Source organism: Pelodiscus sinensis, unplaced genomic scaffold, assembly GCF_049634645.1.
Source record: "Pelodiscus sinensis isolate JC-2024 unplaced genomic scaffold, ASM4963464v1 ctg35, whole genome shotgun sequence".
Classification (NCBI taxonomy): Eukaryota; Metazoa; Chordata; order Testudines; family Trionychidae; genus Pelodiscus; species Pelodiscus sinensis.
The window spans coordinates 7,428,762-7,448,913 of NW_027465908.1; the positions used below are offsets into that span (position 1 = coordinate 7,428,762).

General features: G+C 53.6%; 7 non-coding genes across 7 annotated transcripts; 3 read left to right on the forward strand and 4 right to left on the reverse strand.

Annotated features, from left to right (window-relative positions):
• The first annotated feature begins 3,741 nt into the window (after positions 1–3,741).
• On the forward strand, positions 3,742–3,813 carry TRNAQ-UUG (transfer RNA glutamine (anticodon UUG)). The gene has a single exon. It is a non-coding gene; the product is annotated as a tRNA-Gln (tRNA).
• A 1,197-nt stretch (positions 3,814–5,010) lies between these two features.
• On the reverse strand, positions 5,011–5,084 carry TRNAT-AGU (transfer RNA threonine (anticodon AGU)). Its single transcript has one exon. It is a non-coding gene; the product is annotated as a tRNA-Thr (tRNA).
• A 1,323-nt stretch (positions 5,085–6,407) lies between these two features.
• On the forward strand, positions 6,408–6,479 carry TRNAE-CUC (transfer RNA glutamic acid (anticodon CUC)). Its single transcript has one exon. It is a non-coding gene; the product is annotated as a tRNA-Glu (tRNA).
• A 915-nt stretch (positions 6,480–7,394) lies between these two features.
• Positions 7,395–7,468, reverse strand: TRNAI-AAU (transfer RNA isoleucine (anticodon AAU)). Its single transcript has one exon. It is a non-coding gene; the product is annotated as a tRNA-Ile (tRNA).
• Positions 7,469–10,165: 2,697 nt separating this feature from the next.
• Positions 10,166–10,237, forward strand: TRNAG-UCC (transfer RNA glycine (anticodon UCC)). The gene has a single exon. It is a non-coding gene; the product is annotated as a tRNA-Gly (tRNA).
• A 2,060-nt stretch (positions 10,238–12,297) lies between these two features.
• On the reverse strand, positions 12,298–12,369 carry TRNAE-CUC (transfer RNA glutamic acid (anticodon CUC)). The gene has a single exon. It is a non-coding gene; the product is annotated as a tRNA-Glu (tRNA).
• A 3,739-nt stretch (positions 12,370–16,108) lies between these two features.
• TRNAI-AAU (transfer RNA isoleucine (anticodon AAU)) lies at positions 16,109–16,183 on the reverse strand. Its single transcript has one exon. It is a non-coding gene; the product is annotated as a tRNA-Ile (tRNA).
• Between the last annotated feature and the right edge of the window lie 3,969 nt (positions 16,184–20,152).

Genomic DNA, 20,152 nt, shown 5'->3' on the forward strand with positions numbered 1-20,152 from the left:
ATTTACAACCCCTAATAGCTGCTGTACCTTCTTTTTAATGGGAACAGATCCTACTTCTGTTGGACTAGTTAGTGGATGATACACGAGATGTTGGAGACAACCACTTTCAATTTTAAATCCTAAAAACCGAAATGTTTGAGAGGGTGTGGTAGAACTTTTCTGGTGATTAATGTCCCATCCATCAAAGCTAAGGGCTTCTAAGACACTGTTTGTGACCCGTTGGACATCAAGGGGATGTGACCCACATATCAAAACATCATCAACATAATGAACTGTACGAACTTTAGGGAGAGTTAAAATGGTCTCTAAAGTTTTTGCTAGGGCCGTTGTAGCACATGCTGGGGAGTTACGGTACCCTTGTGGGCAAACGTTCCACTGGTACAGGCCTCCTTCAAAAGCAAAATTTAAAATTCCCTCTGGGTCATGCAGGGGAATTTGAAAGAACATGTCTTTCAAATCTAAAGTGCAGCCCCATTGGTAGTTGTTATTTACCAAAATCTGCTCTATAGAGGGGATGTCCCACTGAGCCGCAAAGGCTAAAGGCTGGATGTGACGATTGGCGGCCCAATAATCAATGACCATTCGATACTCATTGGGATTATGAGGTTTTGGGACTCCCCATGCAGGTGACAAATATTTACTGATAGGGATTTGCTGGACTTTGCCCTGGCTTAAAAGGTGGTTCAATAATGTCCTAATACTCGATTGACCTCTTTCAGGTGTGGGGATGGGAGAGAATCGCCATGGGGTAGCATTTAGCAGCACAAGTTGGTGGGGTCGATTGCCTTCTGCAATCACAACAGGCAACGCCTCGACCACCCGCTGTGCCAGTCAGAAGCGGCGTATCTCCCCCACTCCCAAAAGGGGGGTGTTTCCCAGGAGACCAGTAAAGGTAACAGCCTTCCCGTTAAGATGGGCCCGGACTTTAACTTCCGGACGAGCTTCAACGCTATTTAATCCCTGTACAAAGACTATCTTTCCAGTGGGGGTGTGGGGCATATCGGGGGGGATGATGGATACCTGTGCCCCTGTGTCTAACAAAAAGGGGATAATTGTCTCGTTTTCGGTAGTCAGGTTTTGATAGGGTCGAGGGTCATTTAAATCGGGCCGAGTGACCGCTAGGCACTCGGCCTCTCCCCGTTTTTTGGCTGTGGGGGAATAGGGCGATCTTCCCACCCCAGTTTCACAGCCAAGTCTTTCTGTTGATCACTATTCATTTTCCTAATAGCTTCCTTGGCGAGTCCCTTACCCAATAAAAATCCAAAAATCTTACGCTCGATGAACGAACGCTCAGGGTATTTGGGTTTGGGCGCCATTTTGGACCCTTTCACCAGAGTAGAGGGGGTTGCAAGTAGGGCGGCCTTTAGTGTTGCCCACTTCACCCTCTCTACAGTGTCGTATAGTCGGCCAATAGGTTGTCCTGTGTATCCCCTTAGCCACAGAAGAGCCCCTGTGTCTAGATTAGGGCTGTTGTCCACGGCTAGGGTAACAGCCGCATCTTCTATGGGAATCTGAGTGGGATCATCAACAAAACGAAATGGGTTTTGTGCTACCGTCTGAACGTTAGTTAAGTTGAGGGGATGTGCGGTGGGATCCCAGAGCAGAATAGAACTCCCAGCGATCGCATACATAAGGGTAGTGGAGTTATTCACACAATCAGGTGGCATCTGTACTGCGCGAAATCCCCCTTGTATTTGGAGGTGCGCGGCAGCTGCGGCCATTACAGGCCAATGATTATTCGCTGCCAATACTCCCCCCATAAGGCCCCGCGACCAACTCCCGGTACGGGTTAACGTTAAGACTTCCTCCCAGTCAACCCAGTCACTCCCCTGTTCCAAGGCTAATCTCCCTACCCAGATTATAGGAGGCTCATCCGGACGTCGGGCAGTATCCATGATGAACTCCTTCATTTCCGCCTTGGTTCAGGGGCGGGTCTCAGTTACCTGAGAGGTATTCCCCTGACCATCCATTTTTAATCGGGTTACGGTCACAGGAAGGGCCTCCGGTACAATCAGGTCGGGAGCTGTGGGTATGGTTGAACTCAGGGTAGTCAAGCCAGGGTAAATGTTTGGTGGGTCATGAGAGCCTTGGTATGGGGGAGGAAGTTGTGTCTCTAAAGGAGGTGTCTTTGGCGCCTGAGGGGAAAACTCCGGTTCTCCCTCCGACTGCGAGTGCGCCACCCCACGGGCGCAATTTGTAACGGCCCCATGGTAGACGGTAACTTTATCAAGGGCCGCTGCTAGGGTATTGCAGATGGCAGCCAGAACATCCTCTGATTTATAAGAATCAGGGCGTAGTTTTTTAACCTTTTTTATCCCATCTAACCTTTGGACCAATCCTATTAACAGGTGGTGTGTAGATGATCCATGTGGGGCTCTTGGTTCGGGGGCCAAGATGGAGGGGGCTACCCCACAGAGTTTAATTACCCTGTTCACCTCTTTCCAGAGGCTAAGAGGGTTTGAATTAGGGGCTGTCTCACCCACTTGAGTGAGACACGGTTGAAGGCTATTATTGGCCGGGGTGGCCCTGAAGGTGGGATGGCAAGTTAGCAAGCAGCCCACATCGCTCAACCCCAAGGGAATGGTGTAGGTCCTACAATCGTGGCTGTGTCCTATGATACAGACCCAGTCAAAGGTGTTAGGGACCCCTTCGCGCTGTCGAGTACAGAGGAGGTGGTATTGCAAATGATTAAACTGATCCTCCTCAGAACCTGGGGTCTCAGTTTTAGCCTAGGGGCAACTGTCAGAGTTGTCATGGTCTCCGGGGTTCCGGCATCTTGTTCGTGACGCCATGTCAGTCCCCGTAATACACGAGGTTCGAAGGGATGCCGGAAAGGATGAGACCACAACTGGGGGTTTCAAAAAGCACAAACTGATTTTATTTTGATGACGCCAGACAATCATCAGAACAAAAATTAAACAGATTGCCAGACAACACAAAGCAATTCCCTGAGGCTTTTCTAAATCACAATAATTCCCAATAACTGCCCAGGGGTTAGGAACAGTTTAATTAACACTGGTATTGTCCATAGGGCTGATTATTTACACAACTTTATACAAGGAAACAGTAAAAAACCTAAACCACAACTATTTATGAACTAACTTAGTAACTTTTTAGCCACTGTCACTTGACAAGCAATAAGGACAACTAAAAAATCAATTAGGATAGGGATGATGGCGGGGGGGGGGGGGGGTTATACCAGTTTTGGAGACAGCAGGAACACAAGTACCGGTCGCATGCTCATAAACTGTCTCCACTCGGGTCGACCAACTCGGAGTACGCTCAGTAAGACTCGAGAGCGGGGGGTGCAAGGCGTCTGGGTGATCAGGCCAGGCGTTCACTCAATGCAAATCCCCAGGGAGAGAGGGGCTGCCTGCCTGTTTTATTGCCTGTGAACTTATCACCCCATAGGTTGGTTTTTGCTGCAGTGGGTGGAGTAGCAGGCCTGAGCACCCATTGGCTGATCTGTTACTGCAATGGGTGGAGTGAGCAGGGGAAGATTATTAATTTACATGCCCTTATTTGGAAAACACTCCACCTCACAGACAGAGCCCCCTATACCAGCCTCAGAGGTATTACAGGCTATGGCTCCCTGCGACGGGCAGCCATTTCTGATGTTCTGTCTCGGACAGTGCTGTGTAGTCATAGCCAGAGGGATGAAGCAGCAGGAGGAAAGCCAGGAGTGCAGAGGCCAGCCAGAAAACTGAGTGTCCCCAATGCCCATGAAGAGGTCAGGGGGTAGGTCCCATGGTGTAAGGGGCAGCACTCAGGACTTTGAATCCTGCAATCTGAGTTCAAGTCTCAGTGGGACCTGCTGGTTTGAGCTTGTTATTGTGAGGTTTTTTTCACACTGCACAGCTATGTCTATGCTGCAGGCTTTTTGTGCAAGAATGGCCATTCTTGTGCAAAAACTAGCGGAGTGTTTACCCTGCATGTGCATTCTTGTGCAAGAAAATGTACAGTAAACCATTGGAAAAGAGGGCTTCTTGCACAAGAAGGCAGTGTGCACAGGCAAGAGGGATTTCTTGTGCCTAAAACAGCCATTAGAACTTTCTTGCACAAGAGAGTGTCCACAGATGCTCTTTATAAGGAGATACACCATTTCATAGAGCTGGAGAGAACTTTGAGAGGTCATCTAGTCCACTCCCCATGCTCATGGTAGGGCCAATAGCCATCCCTGACAGATTTGCCTCAGACGTCTCTAAATGGCTCCTTCAAGAATTAAACTCATAACCCTGGAATGGCAGTTCCAGGGGACACTCCTCCAGTGTTCAAACATCTAACAGATAATATGGCAAAGAGGAAGCCAAAGAGAATTGCACTTACTAGGAAACATCACAAACTATCACCTCAGATGGGACTTGAACCCACAATTCCAAGATTAGGAGACCAATGCTTTGTCCACTAGGCCACACTAGTGACACTAAAAAGACAGAAATTCCCTCTTCCCAATACACATTCCTCAACTTTTAGATGATAGAATCGAGCTGTTGGAAGGAACCAGAAACACAGGAAGGGCTGAAAATCAGCTCTCAGGAGGCACCTCCAGCTGCCCCCCAAGTGTGGGTCACCCCACACTAGACATGGGCGAAACTTAACACCTTGACATCATGTCTCCCTTCCAAAGCCAAGGGCTAGTCTCCCACAGCCGCAGCCTCAGCAGGGCACTGCACTGGTGCTCACGCTGCTCCTGGGGAAAGGAATGGGTGCTACAGGGGCTGGGGCTGGCGGGGAATGGGCAGTTGTCACTGAAGGGGAAGGATAAAATGCAGCCACATTGCTGAGGGCAGAGAGAGCAGCTGGTGCTGGGCTGGTGGCACCGTGGGACATCCCTGGGGGAGCTCTGCAATGTGACCCTGGCTCCCAAAGCAGCAAGTCCAGAATCCCCCTCGATGAGCACGAGAGACTCTGACCGGTCTGGTCTGAATCTGGCCGAAGGGCTCAAGTGCCCCAGTGCTGGAGTGTCAGAGGCCAGAAAGACATAGGAAAAAGTAAACAAAGCCCACCACAAGGCACCACTGGGAGTTGAACCCAGGATCTCCTGTTTACTAGACAGGTGCTTTAGCCAACTAAGCCATGGTGCCTTCCTGCACGATCCTGGTGAAACTGTTCTACTCTATGGTACCAGATAACACCTTTGCCTCCCAAAGTGCAGCCATTCCCCATTTCCCTCCAGCCCTGGCAGTGTCTGGCTCCCTGGGCACAGAAGGCTACAGCTCAGTGGGCAGAGGCTCTGACATGCACATCTCCACCAGCTGCTTGGCCTGGGGAGTTGGCCTTGAGCTTTAGCATCACTGAGGGGAGGGAGAAGTGCAGCAAACATTGATTGTCTGGATTGTAAACACCCTCTCTCCTGGCCACACACGGCACTTCTTGGTGTGTCTCAAGCCAGGCCCTGCAAGGAGCCACCGGGGCAGGAACCAGCCCTTGGAGCTCGGCTTGCACCGGAACCGGCAGTTTCCCACCACCTCTCACTTGAGAAGAGGTGACTTGTTCCCCTTCCTCTCACCTCACGTCTCCCTTGTCTCTGTTCCCTTCAAAGGTCTCCGCTGCCTCAGGACCTGCCTCCTCAGGGCACTGCCCCTCTGCCACTGGGCTGGGAGCGGGAGACTCCACGGTCTCTGCACTTGGGCTGAGAAGCCTCACGGGGACTCGTCTGTTGATGGGTTAGTCAGCCCGATGGCCAGCCGGATCCATTCCGTAGAGCTGCCCAAGAGGGAGCTTTCCCAGTCTCCACTGGTATTTCCTGGGGCTTTGTGTAGGGGATTGGGCTTGGCATCTTCTCTGCTGGAAATGCCTCTTCTTTGGAAAGCAGCTCCCAGGAGTTCATGGAACTTCTTCTTCTCAGCTTGGGACAAGCTTGGGGCAAGGACAAGCAAGGGGCGACGGGACAGGGGTTTATGTGATGATGACAGGGGTGCAGAAAGCAAATAAGAAATTATTTTTTCGCCTACTTAAGAACCAGGGTGTCAGAATGAAACTGGTAAGTAACCAAGTTAAAAAAGAACCATTTTTGCACCCAGGGGAACTCCTTGCCAGAGGATGTTGTGAAGGTGAAATCTACAAGAAGGTCCAAAAAAGAACTGGATAATTTAATGCAGGAAAGGTCAATCAATGGCATTTAACCAGGATGGACAGGGCAGGTGTCCCTAGCTGGTGTATTCTAGAAGCTGGGAATGGAGGGATCACTAAATAACTGTCTGTGCTGAGGATTCCCTCCGGACAATGAAATTGGCTGCTGTTGTGAGACAGTATCCTGGGCTAGTTGGACAACTGGCATGGCCCAGTCTGGCTGCTTTGATGTTCTGTTTGGCTGATCTTGTCCCCTCTGCCCCCCCCCCCCCCCCATCCTGAAGTGGACAGAAAATGGCCTGCGAAAGGCTAGTGTAGGTGACTTGCTTTATGTGTCCCTGATGGTCTAGTGGTTAGGATCCAGCACTCTCACTGCTGTGGCCTGGGTTCAATTCCCAGTCAGGGAAACCAGCTGTAACTTTCCTAAAACATGTCCCTAGTCAATCTTCTTCCCACAGGTTACAGCAGCTGAGACCTAGCATGGGGCTAACACTAACCCCTCCCCCTTGGCTGGGCACTGCCTGGACTCAGGCCTCCCCAGTACCAGCGTAAGGGCTCTGGAGAGGACAGGGCAGCTCCAGGGGCAGAGTCCTTTCTTTGCAGTAGTTCAAACCCAGCCCCTTGGTTTCAACTAACTAACATTACTCCTCATTTTTTGCCCTCTGTGCCTCCCTCCCAACCTCAACATACCCCAGCACATCCCCTTCCCTCTCCCTCTCCCCCTCCCCCTCCCCCTGCTGGTAACACAATCAGGACTTTTCCCTGTTGAAAGAACAAACTCTCTGGTGTTTATGTGGGGAATGTAGAACTGGGGAGGGGCTGGGGAAAGACCCTGGGAGGGGGAGGAGGCTGGGAGGAAGGGCTAAGGCTGGCACCTTCCTCTGATGGTCCCACTGCCTCATGTCAGGGGCCTCAGCAGCGCTGGGGGGTGGCTCCAGGGGGAGAAGCTGGTTCAGGGGAACTTGAGCTGCTGGGCCACTGAAGCAGGCCCCCAGCAGCAGCCTCTGTGCAGGGCTCACACGCTCCAGGCCTCCCGGTCATATTGAGTCTCCCCGTGTGGCTTGGGCTCCAGACCCTGCCCCCCAGCTGGTGCCTTGAGGTAGCCACTGCAGCAGCACGAATTTGGGCATCAGGTCCCCTGCTTTTGGGGACAGGAAGCCAGGCCAAGGCCCTTTCAGCCACTGGGGCTGTGCAGGCTGGAGCCTCCCCCTACCAGATCTCTGCCCTACTTCCTGCAAAGCTCTCAGCCTTTTGCTTGTTTCTGCTTCCCTGTCCATAGCAGGCAGCTAAAGGAAGGGAAGTCACTGAACCAAACACCCCTGTGGCCAGCATGGGGCTTGAACCCATGACCTTGGTGTTATTAGCACCATGCTCTAACCAGCTGAGCTAGCCGGGCTACAAAAATGCAGCTCACCAGTGGCCCTTTCAAGAAAGGCGCCTCAGGCAGCTGCAGGGACGTCTCTGCAGCTGCCAATGGCTCTTCTCTGACAGGGCCACTAGTGACTCTCTGTGACGTGGGCTGGCTAGTCCAGCTGGTTTGAGGGTTGGTCAAGGTGGCTGGTGGCCGGCAGACCCAGGGCAAAGAGAAGCCGGAATCTCTTGCTGCCAGCACCTTGCCTCCCAGCTTCTTCCCTGCCAGCAGCAGCAGAGTCCTGAGCACTGCCCTTGACACCATGGGAGCAACCTCCCCTCACTCAACTGGGCCAAGCTGGTGCCCAGTTCATGCCCACTGGGACCTGTTTTACTTGGGTTCCTTCCACCCAGAGCCCCCTTCTTCTCCTGGGCTGTGAGGAGCATCACTGGGATCCTTTCTCACATCCCAGCACAGGGCCATCTCTCCAGTGACAGGAGACGGGGCTGGTTTCAGGATTTCTTTTAGCACAGCAGCAAGCAAGGGGAGATGGAGGAAAATCAACCCTGTTTGCAAGCTTTGTGTGACAGGAGGGGTGTGAGCTGGGGAGCCTGCCCCCCCAGAAGGGCATTTGGGTGCAGCCAGGGGCAGCAAGAATTCAGGCCCCCGGGCGAATGCATTGGGGACAACCTGTGAGCCCTTTCATGAGCATTTTCTGCTCCCACTGGGGAAGGCAGCTGGGCAGGACCAGCCTGCAGCCCACGTCCCTTTCAGCACCAGGTGCAGGAGGTAACAGAGAGGGGAGGAAAGTCCATGGCCAGAGCCTCCTCCCAGCAGTCTGGCCCTGCACAGAGTCTGTGCATGATGGAGCCTCTCCCAGCAGAGCGATGGCCTGTTCTCTGCAAAGTGCTCAGCTGGTTCATTTTTTTGCAGGCCCATTGTATGTGTCCCTGGTGGCTTCATTTACAGTTTTCACTCTTTACATTTGCATCCCTTTTTGGAAAGAGGGTGCAAGTGTAAACATACCCTACATAGCGAGAGTTGGCCTCCTTCAGTTGAGCCTGGCTGTGTCTCTACTTCAGGAACCCAAAGGGAGCAAAGAGCAGAAGTCCTAGAAACTGGTGGGGTACCCTCTGAATTTGATTTAGTGAGTCTTAGTTTGACTTGCTAAATCAAACTCCAGAAGATTGATTGTGGCCATTCCTCCCCCACTGGGTGTGATTCTTGTTCTTCTGCACAGCACAGCCCACCCCACCCCACCCAGACCAAGGACCTTCAGATCACACCCTTGCTGAACTGATGGGAACAGAAACAGAAACCAGACACACAGCAGGTTTGAACTTGTTTCAGTTGAGATGGGTTTGCCTGGTTTATGTGCATTGACACAGGAACACATTACAGGTTTATAGTAATTTTAGGAATCTCTGCACAGCGGAAATCCAGACTGTGATACAACTGGAGACGCAGGAGTTGCAAAGAAGTCAATCAACCATTCAGGGGGCACTTGGAGTTGAACCAGAGCCCGCTTTGCCTGTAGTCAAACACTCTACCACTGAGCTACACCCCCCATTACACTTGCTTGCTTGCATCCAATGTTAGGAAATTAGCCGCTGGCAGCACATTCTGCAGGAGCAGGTGGTGCCTTGCACACATGGTGGGGGGGAACGGCCCTCTATGGGGTCAGGCATGTGTGGTGTCCCCCAACCTACGATCAGCATGACGCATCATCATAACACATCATCCCCTGTGCTCCCGCCTGCCCTGTGTGTGTTGCAGCCTCACAGCACTCACCTGATGTTCCCTCCCCGGTGCCCGAAGACATTTGGGAGGCCTCCTGTATCTGGGGGACCGGTTCCAGGGGGAGGGTCACAACATTCCTGGAATCCTCCTCCTTATCCTGGAGCTGCTGGTCAGCAGGGTTGTCGTCCTGAAGCTGCGGCCGCTGCTGCCCAGGTGTCTTCATCCCAGACTCCACAACTGTCCCTGGAGACAGGGTTCCCCAACCCTCAGGACTTGGTCCAGTTCCTCACAGTATGCACAGTGCTATGGTGCTTCCCCAGAGTGGGAGCTGTGCTCACGGGTCCTCATGTACCCCTCCTGCAATTCCTTGACCATGGCTCTGACTTGGTCTGGGGAGGTGGGAGGTGGCCTTTCTTTGCAAGGCCATCAGCCATTTGGCCATAAATATCTGCATTCCTCCGCCTGGACTGCCAGGCCTGCAGAGACTCCTCCTTGAACCACAGCTTTATCTCTGGCCTGGACCATGACAGTGCCCAGCACTTGCTGCCACTTGCTTGGTCCTGTGATGTGTCCATGGAAGGGCCAGAGGGATCTCTGGGGGCTTGTGCCTGTGACATGGCTCTCCAAGAGGCAGGAAGCGCTCGATCTTTATGACAAAAAACAGGAGGACAGCTCTTGGTCTGTACCTCTAGGCCATGCAGAGTGTCCGGCAGCCACTTCCCTGCCTCTCCCTTTGCTGCTCTTGAACTTAGCCCATGAGCCGAGAAGCTGTACTCGCCCACCCAGAAACCTCTGCTACTCCTATGCCACCCAATCCCTCACACCACAGAGAGCCACAAGGCTGTTACTGCCCAACATCACCCCCCCCCCCACCCCGATTTTAGCCAATCGGGCAAGAGGTTATGCTTTACCCCAGACCACAGGGGCACCCTCTTCCCTCAAGTGTGCTTCATGGCAGAGGTGGACTTCCCTCACTAATTTTTACAAGCAGGCTTAATACAGGCATTGGTGGTATAGTGGTGAGCATAGCTGCCTTCCAAGTAGTTGACCTGGGTTCAATTCCCAGCCAATGCAATGTGGGGAGGTAGCTGCACCATTCTTTGCAGAGCTTCTACTTTAAACCTGAAACAACAGGCACAAGTGGGTCCTGCTGCCTCTTGCCACTTTTATTCCTCTCTGAGAGGCAGGAAGTGCTCAATCTTAGCCAAACGGCCAAGAAGCAACGCCTTTTAGGTAATTCTGTTACAGTAAGTTATGACTGGATAATGAAATTATACTAAAATAATTGGTTAAAGTACGACTAAGCGGTACTTGAATTTCTCTTTATACACTGGAGTCCAAGAAGGAGACCAGCAAGAAGAAGAAAAGGGGAGCACTGAAGAGGAAGGAAAAGGGAAAGGAAGACCAAGAAGGAGGAGAGAAGACCTTGAAGCAGAGCTCACCTCCAAGGCAGCCTAAGACGAGAACAGCCAGGACTCCTCTGCACAGCTGTTGCAATGGTTTGCTGTGTGAATTCTATGGCAGGTGACGTTAGGCCTACGCACTGGGATTATTTACCAGTTTCCCTGACTGCACTTTGCTTGGAGTTGTGATGGCCGAGTGGTTAAGGCGTTAAACTAAAAAGCCAATATGGTTTCACTGCGCAGGTTCAAATCCTGCTCACAGCGAGGTCTGTATTTTGCCCTCTTCCTCGGGCAGCAAGAGCCTCTATGAGTTACCAGCAGTAGGGCTGTTACTGTTGGCATCAGGACTGGACTGAGGGGCAGATGCCATCAGGCACTGCCTGCCTGATTTCTGGCAGGCTGCAGCAGCTCCCAGCAGCTGCTCCAGGGCTGGGGCTGCATTAACCTCCACAGCACCTGTCAGCAGGGCCTTTCCCCAAGCAAGAAACAAAGAGAAAGGACAGAAATTCTCTGTCCCAAAGGCTCACCCCTCACATTGGCTGGGCAGACACGTCCCTCCTCTCTACCCCAGCAGACACGTCTGCAGCCCCTGGCAGGGAGGGGACTGGGCAGGTCACTGGCAGAGCTGAGCCCGGGCTGGCAGCAGTGCAGGCTGGTCGGCCACAGCCCTGGGAGAGCAGCTGGGGGGCTCAGCTGGGGGGCGTTGGGCCCGTGTGCTCTGCTGCTCACTGGCGAGCTGGCTGCCCAAGTGCCCACAAAGACGCTTCTTCAATCCCCACCCCCCTCAGCCGCCCACCCCCAGCCTCTTCCAGCACAGCCTGTCCCCTCCCACAGGGCTTCCACAGGGGCCTCTGTCCCAGGGGGAATGGGGAGCCCCTGCCCCCGGCACCCACCCACCCTGCTGCTGCTCCCCCCAGAGCAGAGGATTCACCCGGCACAAGTAAGTGCCTCTGTCCCCCCTGACCCCGGCTGCTGGGTTCCCTCCTGTTTAGCTGCCTGGCCCCAGGTAAGGTCACATGAGACTGCTCATATCACCCCTCAGCATGGAGCCCTGGGCAGCCGCCCTGCTCGCTCAGGTCTCAGGCTGGCAGGGCCTGCAGGGATACTGGGTTTGAATGACAAGGTGTTGGAGCAGCTATTAAAAGGCTTCTTCCTTGGCAGGGGCATTGTGCTTGTGGATTGGCTGTTTTTTGGATGCCTGGTGCTTGCACATGCAGCTGGGCTTTAGCAAATCAGAATGATGAGAGTCGTGAGTAACCCAGCGCCTCTGGAAATGGGAGTGGAGTAAAAAGTACAATATTGTCTAAAAAAAATAAAATAACTTGAATAAAAATCAGTGAGACAAAAATAAATTACTTGAGTAAAGTACAAAACCCCCCAAAAGGGTCTTGAGCAGTGTGATCAAGTATTTCTACTTAGTTATTTTCCACCTCTGCCCAGCACGCAGGGGTTCCTGGCCCCTTGCTGGTCTGCAGACTGGCAGTTTGTTACTACTGACTTAATGGGCTAGTGCTGTGTGCACCACAGAGCTTCCTGTAGCCCTGCCCATGCAGCAGAGAGGAGGGCAGTTTGAGTCACCCAGCTCTGCCCCTTCTGAAAAGAGCAGGTGTTGTCTTAGCAGTGAGGGAGAGGTGGGAAGGATCCTGAAGTAACCTCTTGGGTCACAGCTGCTGTAACATGTGATAGTGAGAAAACTGGCTAGGCAGTTGTCATGTGAAGACTGAGGCTACATTCCCTGACTGGGAATTGAACCCAGGCCACAGCAGTGAGAGTGCTGGATCCTAACCACTAGACCACCAGGGACACATGAAACATACCACTTTCTCACCTACACTAGCCTTTCCCAGGCCATTTTCTGTCCACTTCAGGCCGGGGGGACCATTGTCCCTTGTCCAGAAGGACAAGAACAGCCAAACAGAACATCAAAGCAGCCAGACTGGACCAGGCCAGTTGTCCAACTAGCCCAGGATCCTGTCTCAGGACAGCAGCCAATTTCAATCCTCAGGACAGAGTTATTAAGTGATTCTTCCCATCTCCCATTCCCAGCTTCTGGAATACACCAGCTAGGGACACCTGCCCTGTCCATCCTGGTTAAATGCCATTGATTGACTTTCCCTGAATTAAATTATCCAGTTTTGTTTTGGGCCTTCTTGCAGATTTCACTTTTGCAACATCCTCTGGCAAGGAGTTCCACTGGGTGCAAAAATGCTTCCTTTTGGTCTATTTTTAACTTGATTACTTATCAGTTTCATTCTGTCAGCCTGGTTCTTTAGTAGGAGAAAAAATAATTTCTGCACCCCTGTCATCATCACATAAACCCCTGTCCCGTCACCCCTTGCTTGTCCCTTTCCCAAGCTGAGAAGAAGAAGTTCCATGAGCTCCTGGGAGCTGCTGTTCCAAAGAAGAGGCATTTCCAGCAGAGGAGATGCCAAGCCCAATCCCCTACACAGCGCCCCAGGAAATACCAGTGGAGGTTGGGAAAGCTCCCTCTCGGGCACAAAGGCAGCACTTTTCCAATGGAGCTAATTCTGCCCCACCTGCCCCCTGCCTCCAGTGTTCCTGGCACTGCCTGGCCCAGGAGGGCTGGTGTCCAGCAACTCTCTGCCTCAGTGTGGCTGGCTTTTGGGGAGAGCAACTAGGAAGTAGGGGGGGGGGGGGCTATAGCCCCTGGCTGGCTCTGCCAGTAAAAAGATGATGATAATCTCCCTGAACACTGGAGAATATGGGCATTGATCCCACTGCCTCTTGCATGCAAAGCGAGCGCTCTACCACTTGAGCTAATTCCCCTGCTGTGTTAAGTTTGGCCTTCTTGGAGGCTCTTCCCTTCTCCACGGGGACGTCTGTCTTCTAGGTCAGTTAGTCCTGGGAAAGGAGAAGGCTCCAAAAAGGCCACAAGGGCAACTCTCAGCAAGGAGACTCCCTGCAGCAAAGCCATGGGAGAGAGAGGGGGGGGGGGCGGAAGAGTGTGGTCTCTTTGATGACCCCTGCCCTGCAGCCTGTCCCACCTGGACATTGTCATGGACTCTCTGTGAGGTCAGCACCTCCCCATTTCCTTTAGCCAATAAGCTGAGGGGCTGCAAAAGACCCTTGTGATGTCACTGCCACACCCACCCCTGCCCTCCAGGGCTAATGTCCTGCCCCAGGCAGCCCCTTTGCCTGGCTGAGCTGCTCCCAGGGGTGAAAGTGACACATTTCTTACAGGAACTGTTCTATTGGGCACCACCCCTTGGGCGGGGGGAGGCTCAAGGCAGGAAGTTGGGGGAGGGGTTGTGATAGGACAGTACCTGTAAGAAATTAAAATGTGGAGTGTGGGAGGCTCAGGGCAGGGATTTGGGGAGTGTGTGAGAGTGGGGGGGGGGCTCAGAGCAGGGGTGAGGATGTGGAAGGGTAGAGAAGTCAGGGCACATGCAGCCTTTGTTACTCACCTGGGTCGGCTGGCAGCTGACACTCTGTTCCTCCTTTCCCTTCTGCTGCTTCATCTCTTAGGGTGCCTCCACCTGCCCCATGCTGAGAGCCAGGCCCAAGCAGGAAAAAGGCGGGTGGGCCCTCTTGGCGTCAGGGTCTCACCCCCCATCTTCTTCCCACCATCGGGTGGCCCCTTTCAGCCACTGGGTCAGCCCCGGAAGGGGGCAGGAAATGGCCAAGTTGCGAGTCAGGCTGTGAGGGGCAGGCAAAGCTCATCTTGCCCTGCAGGGCCACCAGCAACAGCATCTCTCTTGTGCGCTGCTGTGGAGTAAAGCATCCCTGATGGAGAGCCAGTGCCATCAATGTACTCACTGCAGCTGCTGAAGTAGTTTAGGGAGGAGTGCATTAGTGAGAAGAGTTAAGAGTCCCTGGCTCAATCCCCGTCCTTGGTGGAAATCTTTGCTCCTATGGCTGAGTCCTTGTGTGGGTCTATCTATACTAGTAGTGCCTGTGGGTGCCATGGCGCCTGCTGAGCCATTTATGTGTGCCTGCCGAGTGACTGAGGCTGGCCCTGCCCCCAGGTGCATAGAGCAAGTGCTGAGCTGGCCCTGGGCACATGGTGTATGGGTGTGGTGCTGGCCCTGGGTGCATGGCACAGGGGTGGTGCCAGCCCTGGGGGTGTGGTGCATGGGTGGCACTGGCCCTGGGCACATGGGCTGTGTCTACACTGGCCTCTTGAATTTCCGGAAAATCAGCCACTTTTCCGGAATAACTTGCCAGCTGTCTACACTGGCCTCTTGAATTTCCGGAAAAGCACTGACGATCTAATGTAAAATCATCAGTGCTAGTCCGGAAAAACTATGCTGCTCCCGTTCGGGCAAAAGTCCTTTTCCGGAAAACTGTTCTGGAAAAGGGCCAGTGTAGACAGCACAGATTTCTTTTCCGCAAAAAAGCCCCGATCGTGAAAATGACAATCGGGGCTTTTTTGCAGAAAAGCGCGTCTACATTGGCACGGACGCTTTTCCACAAAATGTGCTTTTCCTGAAAAGCATCCTGCCAATGTAGATGCGCTTTTTCCGAGAATACTTTTAACGGAAAACTTTTCTGTTAAAAGCATTTCCGGAAAATCATCCCAGTGTAGACTTAGCTCTGCCCCTGGGTGTGGGCGTGGCCCTGCCCTGGGTGCATGTGTGGCCCTGCCCCAGGGCGCTGGGTTGCTCCAAAAGGTTGGGGACCACTGGTCTATACTGCGTTGTTATTTCTAGCAAAGAATGCAAAGTAGAGAAAGTAGAGACACCAGAGTTGCAAATGAAGCAGGGATTTAAATAGCATGTGCTTCATTTGCATACTCTCACCCATGTGCTGTTTTGAAAGTGAAAGGGCGTCTGGGGCTGCTAGTTCAAGGCCCTTGGTTTGAACTAACGTGATTCTTCATTGTTTGCCCTCTGTGCCTCCCCCCCAACATACCCCAATCCCCCCCCCACCTGTCCCCAACACACCCCTTCCCCACTTTCCTCTCCCCCTTCCCCTACTGGTAACACAAACAGGACTTTTCCCTGTTGAAAGAACAAACTCTCTGGGGAATGTGGGGAATGTAGAACTGGGGAGGAGCTGGGGAAAGAACCTGGGAGCAGGGTGGAGGCTGGGGGGGAAGGGGAGGTGGGGCTCAGGGCTAAGGCTAGGACTGACACCTTCCTCTAGTGATCCCACTGCCTTATGTCAGGGGCCTCAGCAGCGCTGGGGGGGGGCTCCAGGGGGAGAAGCTGGTTCAGAGGAACTTGAGCTGCTGGGCCACTGAAGCAGGCCACCAGCAGCAGCCTCTGTGCAGGGCTCACACGCTCCAGGCCTCCCGGTCATATTGAGTCTTCCTGTGTGGCTTGGGCTCAGAGCCTGCCCCTCAGCTGGTGCCTTGAGGTAGCCACTGCAGCAGCAGGAATTTGGGCATCAGGTCCCCTGCTTTTCAGGAAAGGAAGACAGGTGACAAGGCCCTTTTAGCCATTGGATCTGTGCAGGCTGGAGCCTCCCCCTACCAGATCTCTGCTCTGCTTCCTGCAAAGCTCCCATTTTTGCTTGTTTCTGCTTCCCTGTCCATAGCAGGCAGCTAAAGGAAGGGAAGTCACCAAACCAAACACCCCAGTGGCCAGCATGGGGCTTGAACCCATGACCTTGGCGTTATTAGCACCACACTCTAAACCAACTGAGCTAGCTGGCCTCAGATAGATTCAAGGATGTTTCTGCAGCTGCCAATGGCTCTTCTCTGACAGAGCCACTAGTGACTCACTGTGATGTGGGCTGGCTAGTCCAGATGCTTTGAGGTTTGGTCAAGGTGGCTGGCAGCCGGCATGGTGCACTGAGACCCAGGGCAAAGAGGCAGCCGGAATCTCTTGCTGCCAGCACCTTGCCTCCCAGCTTCTTCCCTGTCAGCCGCAGCCCCTTTCGGCCACTGGGTCAGCCTGGGAAGGGAGGCAGGAATGGGGCCTCAGCTTGCAGGATTCAGAGTCCTGAGCGCTGCCCTTGATGCAATGGGACCTGAACCAACCACCCCTCACTCAACTGGGCCAAACTGGTGCCCCAGTTCATGCCCACGGGGACCTGCTTTACTTGTTTTCCTTCCGACTTCTTCTCCTGGGCTGCAAGGAGCCTCCCTGAGATGCCCTGAGACAAGCAAAGGACTCTGCCTCCCCACAGTCGGCCCCACCCCACAGGCTTTGGCAGAACAGAGGGGCTCTGCTCACCCCCCTAAATCCCACAGAGGTGCTGAGCTCATGCCCTGCCCCCCTCAGCTTGGTTTCCTTCCTCTGCCCCATTCCCTCCTTGGGCCAGTCACACAAGGGAGGCAGCAGGAGGAGCCAGCCCCATATGCCAGCCTCCCAGGGCAGGGGAGGCCAAGCCACAAGCTCCCAACCTGACCCATCTGGCTTCCCCAGGCTGGCAACAAGGGGCATTCTCAGCTGATGTCACTCCCCTCTGTCACATGTCACATGGGATTTGGGATCCTCCCAGACACAGGCCTGGCAGCAAGAGCTTCACTTACCTGGCCACCACGGGGAGTTGCAATAAGAGAAGACTCTGTGTTTCTACCTCACTTTAAACTAGAGACCTTTTGCATGTTACACAACCATGATAACCACTACACCACAGAAACACACATGGGGGGGGCGTGGAGCTTGTCTGACTGTTCTGTTCCTGGCTCTTTCTAACACCCTGCTCTGTGGGGGAGGGGATGCACCTTGTGAACGCTCCACCTCTTGTTCTCAGGGAAGCGACTAACCCGAGCTGCCAGCTCCTCATTTCCTCACCAGCCGCTTGAGATTTGTCGCTCAAAGCTGGAGCTGCTGTGGAAGGAGGTGAAGCTACAGAAGCTGACAGGGGACAATCAGCGGGCGGAGGGTTATTTTTTCTCCTCCCTGGGCTGATGTGGCTAGAACTGAGGAGAAGAAAATCCTCTTCCCTTCTCCTCAGAAGATGGAAATTGCAGTTGGTTCTCTCTTTGGTTCTACTAAAGCTGGACCCCAGGACTAGACCTTTTCTTTCTAAAACCCTGGTGAAAGCTGAGAGTGAATTGCTTGCAAACTGAGAATGTGAGTTAAAGAAGGGCTTCACCCAGCATGGGGCTTGAACCTATGACCCTGAGATTAAGAGTCTCATGCTCTACCAAACAAGCTAGCCAGGCTAGGTGCCAAAAAGCCTTTTCACACCCCTTTACAGGGTATCAGGAGCCAAGTGTTCGCCACTGCCTGACAAGTCTTTTTTTTGCCCTCAGTTACCAAGAGACTTGGTGCCAGCCTGGGGAAGAGAGATGAGTGAGGCCAGGAACCTATTGGAGTATTGGAGAATCTTGTGGAATATTTGTCCAAGTTGAAGTCCATCAGAAAATGGATTTATAGGTGTTTCTGTGGCGTAGTGGTTCTCACATTTGCCTAACACACAAAGGCTAGGTTTACACTGGAGGGCTCTTGCTCAAGAATGGCTGTTCTTGTACAAGAATCCTCAGAGCGTCCATACCGCCCACCTACTCTTGCGCAAGGAGATTAACAGTACGGCGTCAGAAGACAGGGCTTCTTGTGCAACAGCTACGCTCTTTTCTGACAAGTGTAAGCCCTTCTAGTTCCTGTGCTTTGACTTCCTTTTCCACAGGCTCCCCAGAGAGAATTTTGTGCCTCCTGATGGGTGTCTGACACACCTGGAGCTCAGTCTCTGGTTCGGAGGGGCCCTGGAACTTACATCTGGCTGGAGCTTACTGCTTCCCCTGATGTTCTCGTGTGGTTCCAGCAGCTGCAAGACTCCAACTCTTGCCCCCATGGCGCTAACAGGTGCCCACCTCTAAGTGCTCATCTAAATTGGTCTTTATGGTCCCTTTCAGTGCATTTTTCTCCTCAGCAGCACGCAAGAGAGAAGCTGTTGCCAGCAGCCCTGCAAAGCAAGACGAGCTTTTCCTGCCTTCCTCAGACTGACTCGCTACTTGGCCCCATTCCTGCCTCCCTTCCCGTCCTGACCCAGTGGCCGAAAGGGGCTGCAGCTGCTGCTGACAGGGAAGAAGCTGGGAGGCAAGGTGCTGGCAGCAAGAGATTCCAGCTGCCTCTTTGCCCTGGGTCTCAGTTTGCCATGCCGGCCGCCAGCCACCTTGACCAAACCTCAAAGCATCTGGACTAGCCAGCCCACATCACAGTGAGTCACTAGTGGCCCTGCCAGGGAAGAGCCCTTAGCAGCTGCAGAGACGTCCCTGCAGCTGCCTGAGATGCCCCCCTGAAAGGGCCACTTACGAGGTAGGTTTCTGTAGGCTGGTGAGCGCAGTTGGTTAGAGCATGGTGCTAATAACACCAAAGTTGTGGTTTCAAGCCCCATACTAGCCACAGGGCTGTTTGGTTTGGTGACTTGCCCTTGTTTAGCTGCCTGCTATGGACAGGGAAGCAGAAACAAGAGAAGGCTGAGAGCTTTGCAGGTAGGCCAGGGAACTGGTGGGGGGATGCTCCAGCCTGCACCGACCCAGTGGCTAAAAGGGCCTTGGCCTGGCCTGCTTTCTCCAATAGCAGGGAAACTCTTCTCTTCCCTCCATTGTTCCCAATGGGGTGACTTGATGTCCAAATTCCTGCTGCCACAGTGGCTATCCCAAGGCACCCTGCAGGGAGGAGGCACCCAAGCCACAAAGTTTAAATATTTCCAGGTGGCCTGGATCATGAGCTCGGCACATAGTGCTGCTGCCAACTGCTTGGTTGTCTGCTTCAGTGGCCTGGCAGCTGGCCCTCCCCAACCCAAACGCACTCCTGCTCCAGTTCCCTCTGAGCCTGCAGCTGCCCCTGCTCCTCTGGCTTCTTCCCCTGGAGCCATTCCATGGCTGCTGAGGCCCCCACCTATGAAGCAGTGGGGCCACCAGAGGCAGGCGCCAGTTCCAGCCCCATCTTTGAGCCCCACCTCTCCCTTCCTCACCTCTCCACCAGCCTCCCACTCCAACCCAGGTTCTTTACCCAGCCCCTCCCCACGTCTACATTCCCCACATGAAAACCACAGTTCGTTCTTTCAGCAGGGAACAGTCAAGTTTGTTTTACCGGCAGGGGCAGGGGGAGAGGAAAGTGGGAAGGGAGAGCAGGGGAAAGGTTGGGGGGGAGGCACAGAGGGGAATGTAGAGGCCCCTTGTGGGGATGCCCAGGGGAGAGTCTCACAGGTGTCCTTGTCTGAAACTCTCCTCCAGAGCCTCTTGGAGGTACAAGCCCCCAATGGGCTCCTGGTGGCATCACGGGCACCGAGCTCTTCAGTGGCCCCAGCCCAGGTAGGGCAGCTGCTGCATAGAAGAAAGTGGCCCAGAGTAGGAATACTTGAATGAGCCTGTGGGGGTTGGTGAGTTTTGGCTCGTTCGCACCAACCCAGGCAGTGGACTGTTTCCCTGCACTTAGGGCTCTGAATTCGGACCCAGTGGAGGAAGAGGGCCTGGGTCCCGCTACCTCCAACCCAGGGGCTGTCCCCTTTGCTAGCCCACGCTAAGAGTTCCCTGTCATTGGTCTTGAGCTGAGAAGGCTGTGCACTGGTGAACTAGAGACACTTACCTGTGGACTTGAGCCGAGAAGGCTGTGCACTTGCTAAGTAAAGACATTTCTTGCAGGACCTTAGCCTGGAAGGCTGTGTTTCTGTTGATCCAAACCCCTCACTGGGGAGCCCCAGCCTGGAGAAGGCGAGGCTTGTGTTA